At 49.4% G+C, this 17,168-nt stretch overlaps 1 protein-coding gene across 8 annotated transcripts in view; it reads right to left on the reverse strand.

Moving 5' to 3' along the window:
* HnRNP-K (Heterogeneous nuclear ribonucleoprotein K) overlaps window positions 1–17,168 on the reverse strand; it is a 108,009-nt gene that overhangs the window by 59,322 nt on the left and 31,519 nt on the right. For 2 of the 8 annotated variants that reach the window (XM_017899563.1, XM_017899556.1), the window contains exons 2-3: window positions 13,506–13,564; window positions 2,032–2,079 (exon numbers count right to left, since the gene is read on the reverse strand). The gene's annotated coding sequence lies outside the window, so the exon portion shown is untranslated. Of the gene's footprint in view, window positions 1–697; window positions 760–2,031; window positions 2,080–2,141; window positions 2,413–3,114; window positions 3,244–13,505; window positions 13,565–17,168 lie in introns of those variants that run through there. The other 6 variants (XM_017899559.1, XM_017899557.1, XM_017899560.1 and 3 more) reach the window with 6 other exon arrangements.

A 17,168-nucleotide genomic window follows, 5' to 3' on the forward strand; every position in this document is an offset into this window, starting at 1 on the left:
CGGAAGAGGAGACGAAGCAACGTTGCTTCGAGCATGCCCTTGCTGTCGAGGTGTAACGTCCTGGTACACCAGTCTGACCACTCTTCCGCTCCCTTTGCCCTTCGTATCCTTGCCTCCCTTCTTCCTCCGGTCCTCCTCCAGCCTACCTTTCGCCTCCTTCCATCGCGTCTCTCCTCTCCGCTACTATCTTTGCTACTATCGCCAAACTTTCGCCCTTCGACCACGGCGAATAGCACACACCGGTCGCTAATGTTCCCTACTCTTTTCCCGCGATATCCTCAGAGTTTAAGGATCACCAAAGAACCACGCTGTCGTTAGGATCGACACCCAAGGTTTGTTTATGGCCTACTCGCGGGGACCCTGCCGGTATCGTTAAGTCTAGTGGACCACGGTTAAATAGATGTACCTTTTCGTCCCTACTTTTAAGAATTGCGTTATTCTTTGCGTCTCTACGTTTATTCGCCGTAATACTGTATACGCGAGATCCCTCGAATTTATTGCAGGCAGGACTCTGCCATTGTGCCCTGCTAATCCTTCACCCAGAACCACGAGAGAATTGACCCGTGTGACGCGTGTCTATCCAAGAAAATTCTAAAGATACGAGTACTTATCCAGCCCCCTGTTCTTTATCATTCCTCAGTGTTATGATGTCCGAAACAGTGAGTAGAGCGCAAAGAGACGTTAAAAATGCACTCACCCTCGGTGTTCCTCGCTTTGCTGGATGCAATCGGTCCCCGAGCAGAGATAACAGCCGCCAATTGCCGGAATTCGTCGATGATATTCGCGCGACGACTCAAAGTCAACTAGCACGGGCGAGGGACTAACCGGTGTAACGCGTCCTCGCTTCGAGCTGCGCAGTCGGTGGTGTTATTGTTCGACGATGTTGAATTAGGACGAAAGTCGAAGAGAACGACGTCGTTAGAGCGCGCAAACCTGGCTGGCGTCTAAACATTCCGCGGAACGTCAACAGAGCCGAGCGTCTCGGGGCACGCGTGCCTCGATAGGTGTGTCAAATCGAAAACTACCGCGTTACAAAAATACCACGAGTGGGCTGAGCTCGCGGCCGATTTGAATTTCATTCAGCTCGACCTCGGTCACGTTTGTTTGCGTTCGCGTAGCACGAGAAATGGCTACGACGTAACAGGGCCGTTCACGAGGAACGAGTTTCCACGGCGAATCGGCCGCTAGCCAGTCACTCTCCTCGGCCAATCCTTTTGCGGTCGGACGACCGATCCGTGCATGGGATTTCGCTGCTCACCGCTTCCAGCCGCGCCGTATCGCGAATACACAACAAATAATAGTATCAGGCTCGTAGATAACGCGCAGGATGCAGCTCGCAATCGGTTTTCTAAAGTTAGAACCGAGATTAAATGATCGCAACCACGGCTCTTTCGTTGTTTCTTCCACCAGACTGCGTAATACGTTATTTTCTCGCGCGTCGCGATTTTTAAGCGTTCGTGCTTTTTCAATAATTAACAACGTGGATAGAAAGAAATCTTGTACTTTAGGAGAAATTAATTTCACCGACTGCTAATGGAGAGAACCCACGCCGGGTACTTTAAACGAGAGATTTCATGGTACAACTATTGACACAGTTTAGACGTCAACGATATTAATTACAGAGATACAAGTGAGACGAGAGAATTGATTTCTCAGGAAATGGAAGGATAAAAAGTTTCAAGCCAGTCGTTCCTATATCTCAGCTAGCTGTGGTACTAGAAAAGAGTCAGTGGCTGACGCGAGACGCGACGACCGTGGCAACCTTTGATCAGCGAGACGATCGCAAGATCGACGTTGGATCTGAGGACTGGCAAAAAGCGACGCAAAATGCAACCGATTCTTTCACAGGCAAACCATATACGGTTCGCTTATGACCGCGTATAAATCGCAGTGGACGAGGCCCCGCGAGTGGAAACGGAACGGGGCCGGTGGTGAGCGATTGTCGTCACTGAATTCCTTCGGCCGCGTGTTTCGCATGCGGAATGAAGCGCGGCTGCATTCTTGCCGCGTCGATGCAAAACTGTTACTCACCAACAAAGATCGCCGCTAATAGCCTCCGGTATGGATCGACAGTATACCCTGCACAGAGAAAAAAAAGACAAGCGTGGATTTAATCCGAGCGTCCCTTCCGTCGTTAGAACCTGCTCTCTCTACGCGAATCGATTCCTCCGATTCCTCCGATTCCTCCGTCCTCTCCGCTCTCTGCGTGAGTCCGCGCCGTGTGGAACGCTTTGTTGCCTACTCACGTAATACTACGTTCTTTCATCGGTGAAAGTCGCGGTTTCCTCGCGTAGCAGCGCGTCCCTTTCGTCACTCGCGACGCACTCGCGATCCGATTCCAAATGCACTGCGCGCGATCTTGCGTCGCGACGCGTCGCTCAGCGTCGTCCACGCGCTACCGACGCCACTCCGCCGACGAGACTACCGCGGCGGACCTCCGCGAGGACTAAATCGCGAGGAACCGAGCGATCCGCGCCGTCAGATGATTGCCATCGTGTTCGCGACGCTTCCACGCGAATTCCTCGTCGCGTTCTATTTCGGATACGATCGCTAACGTCACTGGCCACTGTTTCCAAGCGTCGAAACACGCCTCGGCTCCTCGTAATATCGCGCGTCGCGGCGGTAGGTCAGCGAAGCGTCGCAGGATTCGCGCGTTTCTCCCGTTACGCAATTATCCGCGACTCGGGCGATCGGGGCTTCTTCGTGGACGAGTGGTCGAATACCGAATTCGATACCCGGTCGTGCACAAACACCGTCACACTGTTCACAGAGTTCTCCACCAACAAAACACCAGCACGTGCGTCTCGGCTGCTAATTAACCGGCGGATCCGACGGGATGCTGAACGAACAAGGTCGTCGCGCGTGTTCTTCTCTGCTCGTTTTCCTCGTCAACGCCGGCCAATTAATCCTCTGGCCGAGACGCGGCTACGGAAACTGCGTCTGTCCCAATTTTCGAGGTCCGAACGAAGAGAGAGACACCTTCGAGGTCGGAACACCTCGAGGCCAGACGGAGAGACAGAGACGGAGGTAGAGAACGAACGAGAACGAAAGAGGAAGAAAGAGACAGAGAGTGAGAGAGAGATCGAGCTAGGTCATGGCCAGAGTTGGCCGTACCTTGAATATCCTTCGATCTGCTGCGACCCCGTGTGCGCGACCAAGGATCCAAGAGAAACGAGGATGCGTGGAGAGTTGGTACGGGCAAGAACCGACGCTAGATGGAAGACGGAACACGAGTAACTTTGCGAAGCGGTGAACCCGCTTCTTCCAACGAGTAGTCGTCTACTCCTCCTCTGCCCTCCCCCTCTCGCGCCCTCCACCACGTCTACTGCCTCCTTCTGCCTCTTTCTTCATCGCGTACAGCCGCGGCACGGCCTGGCCTGGTGGGGGTCAGATCGCGACCAGGGGGGAGAGGGAGCGACGCGGAGAGCGAGAGAGATACGGAGGGAAGGGAGAGGACGGGAGCAGAATGCGCGGAAGAGAGAGAGAGAGAGAGAGAGGAGAGGAGAGAACGAAACGCACATGTGTGTACACGTAAGTGCACTCGGCTGCGAGGCTACGACGTGAACGAATAATCCGGATGCATCCGAGGGGCGGCTGGGGGGCGGCGAGGGGAGCGAAGTCAATGAACGACTTCACCGCAATCGCCACGCGGCGAGAGAATTTCACGGTTGCGAGCTTCTCTCTCGCCCTCTCTCGCTCTCTTCCTCCGACTACCGTGCCCTCTATCCTTTCCTTCGCCCTTATCTGTCCATCTCCTTGTTTTCTTCCTTTTCTTCCTTTCTTCCTTGCTCTCTCCCTTTTTATATATTCTCCTTCTTCCTTTCCTTTTTTCGTTTTTCTCCCTTTTTTCGCGGGTTATTCGATGCATCTTTTCAAATTTTCCAGGGACCTCGAAGATACGACACGTTTGAGAGGAGTGAACGGTGTGACAGAGCGATTACGATGATTTAAGGTAATCGTTGAGAGTCATGTTCGAGAGCTGGAGGAGGACGCGAAGTCTAGTTACTCTTGCGTCACCCTGTATTAGATCCGTTGAGTCAGAGCTATAGTACGATACGATAACACGCCCTGTAATTTCCAGTGTCTCTTGAGTAACTTCGAAGAGATATTATCTTGGTAAAGGAAATAGTCGTACGACGCGTGTGTGGATGAACCGAATTTAATTTTACCGAGAAATATTAATGCAGTTGATGAAAATGCTGAAAAGGAATTACCACCTTCAAAATACTTTCGTAGACATGACAAAGTACGGTAAATCTCGATGTTTGTCGCCAAAATTTGATCCATTTAGGCTCACGCAAAATGGGTGCAACGAAATCGCAGAGATCTGCCAGAAGAAATTGCTCGCCGTGTTAAAAGCTAGGTCAGGAAATAAATAAGTAGAATATCGACGTTTGCCATATTTACGGAAATACTTGGTAGCAATCTCGTTCTACTATTTTTATTTGCCGTCTCGCATAGCGGTAAATTCATTTTATCTATCCGTGCTAACGTCCTATGCCAGAAAATACAGGAATAGGAGAATAAAACGCGTCGGATGCAACGATATTAATTTAAGGCAATAATTCTGAGAGCTCGTGTCTATCAGCAGAGCCAGAAACCGAATCAAGATCGTCCTGAAACGTGTTCTTAAAACTACGCATCCCAGTGACAGGCTGAGCCGAGTGAGAAATTCGATTTATAAATCGTGCATCGCCTTGAACCCACTGGAAAAACCGATCGCGAGCCTCGAAGGCTGCGCTGTCATTTTGAAAACGCACCGTAGGAAATTCTTGGCGAATGGTTGAGCGATCACGTTCCGCGGAACACACGTGTGTCTGCCGCGCTCCATTTCGGGTGTATAGTGGAAATTGAAAGCGAAAGATTTCACTATAATCCCAAACCCGTATGAACACGCGCGATAATATCGGGTAGCATTAACGCTAATACCGTTTCCCAACGGGAGGGATCCGAGTTGGCGAGAAACAGGAGGAGCTCGTTACCAAATGAACTCGCTCGAAATTTCGGAATTAAATTTAAATCTCATTCAACTTTATCGTTCACAGGCGAGTCGCGGATGTTGCAACAGCGGCCACCGAAAATACGCTCTCTCGCCCACTCAGCCACGAAAACGTTAATGCCGGTTGTTCGCGGGCATGCGAGTTCAGAAATTATCTGGAACCGTGTTTAGGCTGGCCGAATAATTTATCCGCCTCCCTATCGACCCGGGAGTCAACTTTTAATCGCGCACAGGGAAAGGGGTGCACTTTTCCCGATTTAATCCGTGAACCGGCAACGAATTATCCGAAATCGTCTGCAACCAGGCGTTCGAAGAAACCACGCTCGTCCGACCTATAGCGACATTCCATCCCGGTTTATCGTCGACTTAATTACATTCCCTTCTTATCTCTGCCGTTATCTCAGAAATAATTCAGACAGGGAGTGACAAGCGCCGCGATCGTGGTTCTTTCGTTTCACCTAGAAAACTGCCAATCACGGTACCGATTACGCCTGTCTCGTTTCATAACCGAGAATACGCAACCGTGATTGGTAATGGGACAGACACGCGTTGAAAAGTTTCGACAGTGCAGTCAATTCTCTTACACCGACCGTTTATTTACCTGACACTTTTCCACGATGAAGAACGGAAGCACCATCACTCCGCTGAGCACACGGTCGAATGATCGGTGAGCGAAAAAGCAACAGAATCTCAGGGAAAAATGAAATAACAAAAGATTACGCGTGTATTGCAAGAAACGTTGGATGACTAACGATTCGTTGGCCCTTAGTCACTAGAAAGGCTTGGTTGATAAACGCAGACCAATTTCAGAGTCCAAGAACAATTGACTCGTTCCTACTTTCGCTAAGGGCCAATGGTCATCTTCATCCCACCAAAAACTAACATTATATAAGCACCCACAAAATTTGCGAAAGGTCAGTTTCAGTTTCAGTTCCAGTTTTACTCTTTTCCTCTCCGCTGACTTGTATTTTTCCGACGTAGTCTTGTTGCTAGAACCCGTACTGTATATCGAAATCCGGGTTCCAACAGAAAAATCGAGAGAACGATAATGTGAAACGTGGAATATGGAATTTTAGGCCAGAATAAGTAGCTCCAGCGTTAACCGGTTAAATAAATAAGTAAATAAACAGAAAATAAGGGAATTCCACCGCGATATATCCCGAAACCTTCGACGATACCCACGCCAAGGCAAGCAAACATAATTGGAGTGTGCCGTGTATGTGAGCCATTTGAAAATTAACCGGCAACAAGATGCTCTAAATATTTCCCTCGGCGAGTTAAACGAAATTAATCATTCACGGCGAAGCTCGTTTCTGCCATTAACGTTACTCGCTAATTACTTTCCACGAGTACCTCGCCTACCTCGTACGTCGCGACAAAGGGGACACGGGAATGCGAGAAACGCGTCCTTTGGAGAGGCATGCACGTGCATCGTCCGGAGACAATGCTCGTCCGCGACAGTCGCGGAAATTCTCCGGCAAGCCGGCTCTAGCCGATCTTTTCCCGGAGCATTCTGAACGGTGGCGGCGAATCGAGCGGCAACACGCGAGAATATCGGATGGCAAGGCGGAAAACTGGCTCGACTGCGGTGCCGTGCGACGGGCTGACCGCACCGGCGAGAAAAATCTAGGCCGCGCAAACGATATCGCGGCGATCGTCGCGAATTTCCCGACCAGCCAATGCTCGGTCACAGGCCTGCTCGACGTGAAACGTGACTCGCGACTTCTTATCGAACCAACACCGACGCCGCTCGCCGCGACGGTTCCGTCTCTATCGACTGCTCGTCGTATAGTCCCGTTTCTTTTCAGCCAGCCAGCCAGCCAAGCAACGCCACGCGTGGCTGCTAATCGACGCGAGCAAGACGGTAATTCGTCCGGTTTCGCGGTAGTCTGTTGGCTCGAAGAGTCTATAGAAAAGTCGACTTGAAATTTTCTCACCCCCGAACAGCTGTCGCCAAGGGTAGAAGAATGGTCGCGAGCAGCCTAATCGGCCGACATCCGCTGTCCCTCGATCGATCAAACAACTCTGACCGATGAACGCGGAGTCAGAGCAAACTGATCGATAGCTGGAAAATTCTTTCCAAGAACCGTCCTCACCGACACCCCGGAACCAACCGCGTTCAGGTGTTTGGACACTCGCGAGGCACTGGCGCAGAGGATCCGCGCGTGTTAAATTCGTCGCTCACCTGGACACAGCGAAGACACCGATTAGACACGACTGCACGTCACATGTTCAGCCTCGTCGACGAGGACAGAGGTGTACACCTCTCGCGGAAGAGGTCGAGCGAAAAAGAGAAGGCGAAAGCGAGCACGAGGAGGCCACGGATGCCGCTGCAGCACGGAACGTACCTCTTGCGAACATCACTCCACCGCGAGTTTCCGTATTCCTCGCGAAGTTTCGCCGTTGCTGGATCGTCCCCGGGCCCGATGGCCGCGTGCACAGCCGATCGTGCACGGTCGCACAGTGTTACACGTGTAACGGTTCGCACGATGCGTGACATGCGTGTGCCGCGCGTATGACGTGGCGTGTGTGCGGAAGTATATTGATCAGCTGATGGTCGGGTGGCTGCCTCACAGAATTCACCATATTGTTGCGTCAGCGCGCATGCGCCGAGCCCTCGTTTTCGTCCCTTCGTTCACCCTTTTCGCGAGCGCCCCCGATCCCGCCGCCCGCACGCCGCGGCGTTTCTTCCGCTCTCGTTCAATGAAAAATCTCGAGAAAAAGGAGCAGGATGTCTGGAGGGTCAACGCGCACCGGCACGGCTGGTATGGGGATATAAATTCGCGATCCAGAGGACCCGGACACGCGCCCCGCGCGCTGCGCAGTGCCGCGAGGAGTGTGGATTCGGGGGTGAGGGAAGAAAGGCTTGCTAGTTATGTAATTTCCACTGGATTTTTCCGCAAAGAGTAACAAGAGACAAGGACAGAGCGTAAATTTAGAGGAAAAGTTACTCCAACTATCTGCTGGTTACAATTTACGATTGAAAATGGGGCTCGTATAAGATGCGAGGAAGAAACCGTTTTACCCTTTTCTTTATCCGGTTTCTAATTTTAGCGTTGAAAAGATAAATTTAGCTATGCACAAGATACAAAAATCAATCTAGGATATAAGATGTGAATAAATAGTTTATAAGACCTACGTTCCGAAAACGAATTTTTATATAAACATTAGATAAGAATTGGGGGGTTAAGATGAACTGCATCGTGTACCCTCTTGACACTCTCTCACGAGTTGGTCAGTCGCTCAAGGGAAGCAAAGATAGATATACCTTCATTGAGTAATAAAGGAATTTAAAAAGAGAATATATATATCTAAATTATTTCACAATTTTAACCCCATAATCCCGATATTTAGTATACAATGAATAAAGAAAATATTCGTATGCCATGTTACTAGAAAATTGTATGAGCATACATCGCGTATCCCAACCTATCCTAGTTTTAAGCGTTAAATTAACTAATTTATTTGAAAACCGTATTTCTTTCTCCCCTTCCGTGAACGAGGAAACGACGCGAGATAACCGGAAGCCATCTTCGAGCCGCAGGAAAAGAGGCTTACGAGTGAATAAATAACAATAATACAAGCCGCGAGCAAAGCGCTTAACTCCTGTTGGTAAGCCTGTAATACGAGTTGCGAAAAATTTTCAAAATTTCCGTGCAGCTCACGTACTGCGTATTTTATCGGAGGCTTCACAAAGGTCGCAGATGTGAAATTCGAAGTCGTAGGAAGTTACCGGAGAAAGGCGCGATATTGCGTCTAGCGTGTCGCATCTATGACGCTTTCTAAATCTGCGAAAGCTTCGGTGTCGTCTGCGTTTTACGTTCTACGCTTGGCACCGCTTAGGAAATCACCTCGAGTACACGCCTGTAACGACTAGTAATAACTTGTCCAAGTAAAGCGGACATCTTTCCCACCTTTCTTCAACGACCAGCACGAGACACGCGCGGATCCCTCTCGCGCGAAACTCGCTGCTCAAAGAAGCGAGCGCTGATTTCCGCTTTTCCAGCGCGGACCAATCCGCAGGGTCGTCGACTCGAGTCTAATTCCTCGAGCAACGACTTTTCATTTCGTTAGACGTGCTAATATATTCGATACCACCGATACCACCGGGCGCAACTAGTTTCATCTCCGAGAGAATCGCGTTACGAACTTGTCGCGACGAAGCTCGCTTATTTCTCCGCTATGAATTCTTTGCATCGTCCATAATCGCCCTCGCGCGTTTAGGGTCTCGACGGTAGATAGGAAGACCCGGCGAGGCTCGAATATCAAATTCCTAATTAACGAGTTCTAGCGTTCCAGCGATTTTCTCGAAATACACGCGAGAGGCGATGAATTCGTAGTCAGAGGCACCCCTCTGCCTCATCATCGAGCTCGTTCCGCTTCGATCCTCGCGAATTTTTTCGCCCGCGACCACGCTCTCGGCCAAGTTTCGTCTGCTTCCGGTCGCGAAGAATTTCCACGGGCGAGATTCGATAAGGGAATTACTTAGTCGGTGGGAAACCGAAAGGTTAACGAGATAATTCTCTGTGCTCCGTGAAACCAGTGGAACTTGCGGGCGTCGCGAGTTCATAACCTACTTTCCGCTTAACTTCGCGTTTCTGTTTAACCGGACAATATTGTTCGCGGTTCGAGCGGTGTTGGTTGGCGAAACGAATCGGGTCTAACGAAGGAAACACGGAAGATGATTCCAGCCGAGGAATAAATCTGTCAACCAAAATCCTTCGAGCCGGGGCTGAAACGCTTCTCTCGACCGGGGAAACGGTAAATCACTTGGAGAAGTTAGGCGTTTATGTAACACGCGCGAGCCAAATTGAACAGCGAGCCGCGTTGTACAGATACGCGAGTACTTGGTCACTCTGGAGTAAATTTAATTCGCCGATTAGGTTCGTCTGTCGTAGAGGATTTATTAGCCAAGAGGCCGCCGCTGATTGGCGAAATCTTAAAATACGAGCGGACGAAAGTGAAGCGGCTGACAGGGACAGGGAAGAAAGCGTGTCTACGTTCAATGATCCACGAAGGAAAAGAAGTTCGTTCCGTTGGCAGCGACTCGTTTGCCGGAAAATATTCGACCAACGAACCAACCTGTGACACAAATCCACGATCAAAGAGCCTCGTTAACAACAAACGTACGTGCGCCAGTCGCCAACCTCGCTGAATATTCGGGCCTGGAGGATCGGAATTGTGTTAACCATCCGCTGTTTTCCTTTCACATTCAAATTACTCTGGCCATGCTTCGTTACCGGAATCATTTCGTCGTCTACGTACGTACCACGTGAATAATGGCCGTGGATTGTTCCGAAAAAGAAGCAAACCGTTCGAAAGCCCGGAACGTACAATTTTCTACGATTCAACAGCTCCAACGTTTGTTTCCTAGCCGGTGTATCCCTTTGTGGACGAAACCGAAGAAAACCAAGGATTCCGAGAACCATCCGATCGAAGGTTTCTACGTTTCGCGCGTTCCTCGACGGGCCAAAGTTTGGGAAAGATACCGGCATTTTAATGGATAGAATTAACACGAATTTTAGAACCTCCAGCATTACGATTCATTATCGAAAAGCTATTCCGAGATGTACATACCAGTACTGAATATTTCGTACAGTAGATCGAAGATAAATTTACCGCGGAATCGAACGAGTCGCTTAATTATTTATGCAAACTAACGGTCGGTTAATTTACCCAGAAATAACCTTGTCCAAATTTATTTAAAACTACGTTTCAAAATTTACCACGCTGTACCGATGTATTTTAAAAATATGCGCGAAACGGTATCTAATCTCGATTTATATCGAAGACCGATATTACGCAAAATTTAACCCTTTGCGCACGACAATTTTTTGGCTAAAGAAGGGTACGAGTTGAAAAATTTTCTGTTACGAAGCTGATGATATCTTTCCAGCAGTAAATAAGAAATCGAACAATAATTAACAAATAGAATTATTTAATTTCGATACCTCGCACACTGTTACATTATTTTAAATTTGGTGTATTAATTAATATCGAGTTTCGAAATTGTATGAAATGGCGACTGAAGGGCACCTCTCGAGTGCAAAGGGTTAACCACGCGGAAGAAGAGTCTAAGTCTGGAAGGGAGCAGAGACCTCGAAGAACGATGGAAAATCGGGAACTCCCGTGATACAACTATCCGACGAGAGTGAGAAGACGTTAAAAAATCAGAGTGGCTAACGGATTTTCCGTCATTTTTTCGCGAGCACGTTTAGGACAGCGGACAGGTTGGAAGATTGGAGAAAAAGCGCGATAGAGCAACGGCGTAGCGAAGCAAGCTCGTAAAACAGGCGAAAAGGGAGCTGGCCTCGGTTGTTATTTCATGGTTGAAACCCGCGCTAGGATTCACAGTCACGCACCGTGATTCGGCTCCTGATTCACGGGGAAAGAAACGGAAAGCATTGTTTCACTCTCGCGCCGAAACTGGTTCGCCCCGTTTCGTGTTACGACGAATTGGATCGCGGTGCGTCACGCACCTCGCTCGAATTCGCTGAACGCGCGTTCCTTCGTTAATTAGTCCCCGCTGCCGCGGATCCGCTCGCGAGCAGTTAGCTCCTGCCTCGACAAGGTAAATTCCCGAGCAACCGGTTGTCGCTTGACAAATTTTTCCAAACCAGAGTCGTCGAAATCTCGCCCGAGCGGAATTTTAACCCGTTCAGCCTTCGTTTCTTTTGCGCCTCGCGTACACGGACTGCGATAATTATTTCGACTTTTTATTTATTGCGACTTTTTAGACGATACGCGTAAATACGCGATCCTCGAGGCGTATGTGATCCGAAGTAAACGATCAACGCTAAGTGTAACGACGAAAGAGATGTACGATTGGGTTTCTGAGAAAAGGGCCCGCTGACAAAATGGCGGATCGAGCGGGCCGCGTTGGGAGATTTAGTTATAGTCTTATAGAAAGTGTATACCAGTGAATGGAAGGTATGATTCTTGTTCGTTTGAATCGTAGAAATATCGAGTTGAATTTTTTTGGCAATTAATTAAAGCCGATGTACCGACTAGTCCACGAATAAAAGCTGAATTTCTTAGAACGGAGGGGAAATAATTTAGAATTTATTGCAAAATGCAGAACAACGAGAATAATTATCTTCTTTCCTTTGGATTTCAAAGAAGAATGTGAAATAAAAAATAAACAAGAGTCGTATAACTTTCTACACTTTGAAAGTAATAACAGATATCTCATTCCTGTCTACCATACTCGTTATTATAAGTTTCACCATTGTAATTTTTCCACGAACATTTGTCTTACGGTTGAAGCAGACTTCGACAGACTTTTATTATTGCTATTCTCGTAAAATTTTGCTGCATTGCAAAATGTACCACAATCTTTCGCGCCTATCTTTCTTCGAATCTTTCTTCGAAAAATTAAATACCCTTCCCCTCGTGTCAACGAAAGTAATTTCAACCGAATTGCCATGGAATATCGACGATGTTAAACCATCGAGAGGTACACGAGAGGAAGGTTATCGTAGCTGGTCGAGGGCAGAAAACGCGAAAACTCGATTGGTAACGAGAACATTGGTCGCGGATCGCGTTACGACTTTCCATCGACGAATTTTTGCAACGAGGTCCCGGAGCGCGTTTCCGCGCTTTTCCTTTCTCGGGTTTCCACGCTAGAGCCGCTCGTTTCGAAATGCTCGTTTGCCGATCACGTAAAGATAACGTGTCCGTTAGCCGAGCCCCGCAACCTGCATTCGAATGAACAGAAAAATGAGAGCCACGTCGAGAGATAACGGCCGCCTCCTCTTCGCTGTTGTTCCTCTTTCACGTGCAATAACGTATTCTCACGGAGGCCCGGCGAATGAATGGAATGGTTAGAAAGTTCATTTGCAACTTTTGCATTTTTTAAGAATACTCGAGAGACGGCGTGATTCTCCTCGAGTCTTCATCCTCGCCGATTCCGCATGATTTTTCCTCGGCAATTCGATCTATCGACAGCTCGGACTAGCTTCGACCATTTTATCTCTCGCGTGGAATATTCTTATCCGACTGGGAGACACGTAGACGCGGCACGATTATGACGATTCTTTCTCGCAGACACGCACGAGGTGTTTATCCGTGGATCGTATTTACGAGAGATCGGCGAGGACACGCGCGAAAAAGTTGAAAACCTCGAGCCGTAACAATGGAGACGTTAATCGTTCTTATCGAGGGATCAGCATGGGTGAGGAAGAGTGCGAAACCGGCGCGTAATTAACAATTAAAGAGATACGTGTCTCTGGCATCGTTGCAACTGGCACTCGTTCGCAATCTTCCAAGAGCCAGAGACAGCCTTTCGCGCATAGTTCGAGGCACGAATTTAATTAACGATCGCTCGGGCAAATTGTCGCGGTCGTTTCTCAATTACGCGCGACTCCTCGCGATTCCATCTGTCTTCCAGCGGATGGCGCAGGGAGAAAAAGCTGCTTTTCGGTACCTCTAGCCCCTTAATCGAGATTTCTCACCACCGCGCACCTCGCAAGTCGGATAATTGTAAGAACTGATTCTTGGAACTCACCTGTTTGATCCACTGTTTACGCTTCGCTCTCACGACGTCTCCCTTGCAACTCGAATCTTCTGAAACAAAGAACACACGTGAACTTCAAACTCCGCGTGATAATTGTTTTCGTGCCGTCAAACATTCCCAACTCTTTCGATCGATCATTGGGGTAAAAACCGAGGGTTTCCATCCCCCGTCCGATGCACCCGTGATCCACCAAATAGATCCTGGACCACGGTACCCCGAGAGTTTGCAACTTGAGCGATAAATTTCGGGGCCGAGCCGAATTATTTTTCACGCTTCGACGTGGCCGACAAGAAGAGGACAGGAAGCGTCGCGGACAGTGCGAGTCTCGTTTTTCGTTCGAAACTTCTTGGCGCGAAAACAGTAGCGTCTAGGGAAGGCTGCGCGGATGCGCGATAATGAGATAACTTAATTTTCCTTAGGCAAACACATAGATCAGCGTGTCTGGGAGGGGTCCGGTGTGCAAAATACGCGGCCAACCGGTGGAAAGCGTGTTAAAGGGGCGAGAACACGCTTGTAATTCACTTTGCCGGGAGTCTGATCTGGCAGCGAGAGCACGTTCTTTCCACTGGTCTAGGACACCTCGCGTGCCTGCCCGAAACGTCGATGAATAGTTAATCAAACTCGACGACTTCCGGCAGACTCTTCATTTACATAACATTCTTCGATCCAGCCCCCTTTCCTTTTTTCCGCTCGAATTCCGTGGAAAAGGCTGAGAAAGTAGGGAAGAGACTCGATGCGATCGATCCGATTCGATCCGATCCAATTCGATTCCATTCGATTCCATTCGATTCGATTCCATTCGATTCGAAGCTCGCGGATCGAAGCTCGCGTGATTCTGCCGCATAGAAATTCGAAGACTGTTCTATAACGTTTTATTCACTTTCGTGACGCGGAATTTAGAGACGAAATATCGCCTGGCGATCCATCCAGTTGCGGCATGGGTCATCGATCCGCTTTTTATTCGAAAGCTAATTAATAAGCTGCTAGGTGCATGGACTGTGCATGATCAATAGCGAAGTCATTTATAGCTTCATCGAGGCTTCGTGACTTAACCATTCTACTTAGGCGAACGCACGAGTCGGTTAGGCCAAATATGCTGCATAACGAGCACGACATACCGTTAAGGTCTACGCTATTCTACCACGCGAACATTTTTAACGAGCCGAAAAGAGTACGAACCGTACACCCCCCCCACCCGGAGATATCGAAATTTGATCCAAAACGAAGGCGAGGGGAAAGGAGGAAAAATGACGAAAGGGTGAAAGAGAAAAGGCAAAAGTATACGTGGAAGTAAAGGGAGGAAATAAGGGAAGATTCACGACGACCCGAGGAACTAGCAGCGAGCTAGCCCCATGTTCCGCGAACGAAACGAGCATCCCCGGCGCAAAGGGTGGTCCCGAGGAATAGCAGACGGGAAAAGAAAACCGACAGAGCTCCACTTCTCCCTCTGGTTATCCAGTCTACGAGCCGCGAAATTGGACGACTCGTTGAAATTCGTCGGTGGAGAAGAATCCGTGGGCCAGAGAGCCGCGTGTGCCAGAGTGCCGTGGAAATACAGGGACCGATGGAACAATGGGTGCAGGACAACAAAGGAGCCTAGACAAAGCTGTGCGAGACTGTTTGAGACCTGGCAAGGAGTGGTTCGCGGAAAAAATTGACTCGCAGTGGAAAAGCTAGGCTGCCACCGGCCTAGGCGAAGCGCGCACAGCCAGGTAGCCAACTATAAGACGAACCGACGAAGAGACGAGAAGGAAAAGCTCTAGCAGAGAGACCGGTGCGAGAGACTCGGAGCGTGCAAGAATCTACGGAAACACGCCGTGCGAGATCAGACGTTGATCGTGTTTTGCCGATGTGCACAAGATGAAAGCGTGAAAGAGAGCCTTACACAGAAGACACCCGGGGAGACCTGACAGAAAGAATCCAAATCCAAAGTTGGCGACGACAAGGACGACGATGACGAGGAAGAGGACGCATCGGCGACACGACCGACGAAGCAGCCCCCTGCCTTCTATGGACTGTGTGGACGATGCTGTCTGCTCGATGTCTCGACGTCGCTTTGTGGGTCCGAGCGGCCTCGAACTGGTCTCTTATCCCTGGTATCGCCCAATCAAAAAACCGGCAGCACACCGTACGCCGATTGGTCGACTACGGCCACCGTGAACACTGTAATTGGTCAATCGGTCCGAGTCACCCATGGTTACCGTTTGCCTCAACAATATCTACGGTCGATATCACCACCTTGACTACCCTGCCGCGCGCGTTACCTTCTCTCCCTTACGTTTACCTCCCCCGCCTCGCCAGCCCCTTTCCCTTCACGCACTCGCCGCGATTAGCGCCTATAACCTCGGGCTAGAATTCTCGAGGGCAACCGCTTCTTCTTTTCCACTGCCACCCCCGAAACACCGCCAACGCCGCACCACCACCGGGTCCGCGCTCGTCGCGCCCTCTATCACCCAGAGACCGATACTTGGACCGTGTTACGCCAACGAGATACCATTTTTCGGACGCTTCAGCGGTACAACGATTTTGGTATGAATAACTAAGACCGCTCCTAGAGGTACACACCTACGTACACCTTGCTCGCGATCCCCTGGCAACCGCTTCGAAATTGCGTTCCCAGGAGAATCTTACCCTCGCGGAAAGTTGAAAGCGAGCTTTAAGTCCTCGAGGAAATTTTGTCCACGGTTACGTAAGATCATTCGCCGTAGAATCGGTACCAGCACGAATACGAGCACACGAAAAGCACCCCTTGATCCCTCGATGTATACGTCGGGCAAGTGCATTGAAATTCGTCCGTGTTCGCGTGATAAATTATCCCTTGATGGTAGTCAGCCGAATCCATGACCATGAACCATCGTTCTATATCCGAGCGCCGACTATTTTCGACCGTCTGGGCGATCTTGCAGGCACGGTTCTTGCGATTCGCGAGCCGAAAATCCCTATGGAGCCATTTGTCACGGAGGATGGAAAAACCTTCGCTTTGGGCTTCATCAAAATCCACTCGGACCTTCAGGGCCAGTTACCTATGGCTGTTTCGTTGCTCCTCGTACCATGATCGATCTACCGACTCGTCGATCGCTGGAGAACGTCGCGACGCCGTTCCTCGAGGAGGGGGCGTCGAATTTTCGGATACGGGTCGGATCAGCGAGATTCTTCGATTTTGCCGAATAAAAACGGGTAACGGATCTCGGATATGCATGGAACTATTTTTATAAATAAAAATACGAGTACGACGGGGATAAATTCGAACTTTGCGAGGAGTACGGAAATGGAACAACGAGGCGATGTCCACGAGGGAAGAAAAAGGCTGAAAAATCCCGGTCTAAACATTCCATTCGATGGTTTCGCAACGTCGGCAGGTAGAAAAACAGGAAGGTCGCTAATTGAAAATGTCACCCACTCGGATCGCTTTCTCGATATTAATGCAAATTCTTATTTTAAACGGAAAAATTGAAATCTCCGCCGCAGATACCGTCCGCGGAGCACCGGCGATTGAATTCCCAATTACGAGAGAATGAGATTCCAATTACCAATAATCGCGGTGTAGAGAAATCGATACGGCGACGGAGGCAGGTCTTCCTTAATCAAACAACATCTCTACTCGCCGCAGGTGGAGAAAAAGAGCGTTCGATTAAACTCGAGCCAGGCCGGGGA

This window comes from Eufriesea mexicana, unplaced genomic scaffold (assembly GCF_001483705.2).
Source record: "Eufriesea mexicana isolate 0111107269 unplaced genomic scaffold, ASM148370v2 scaffold956, whole genome shotgun sequence".
Classification (NCBI taxonomy): domain Eukaryota; kingdom Metazoa; phylum Arthropoda; class Insecta; order Hymenoptera; family Apidae; genus Eufriesea; species Eufriesea mexicana.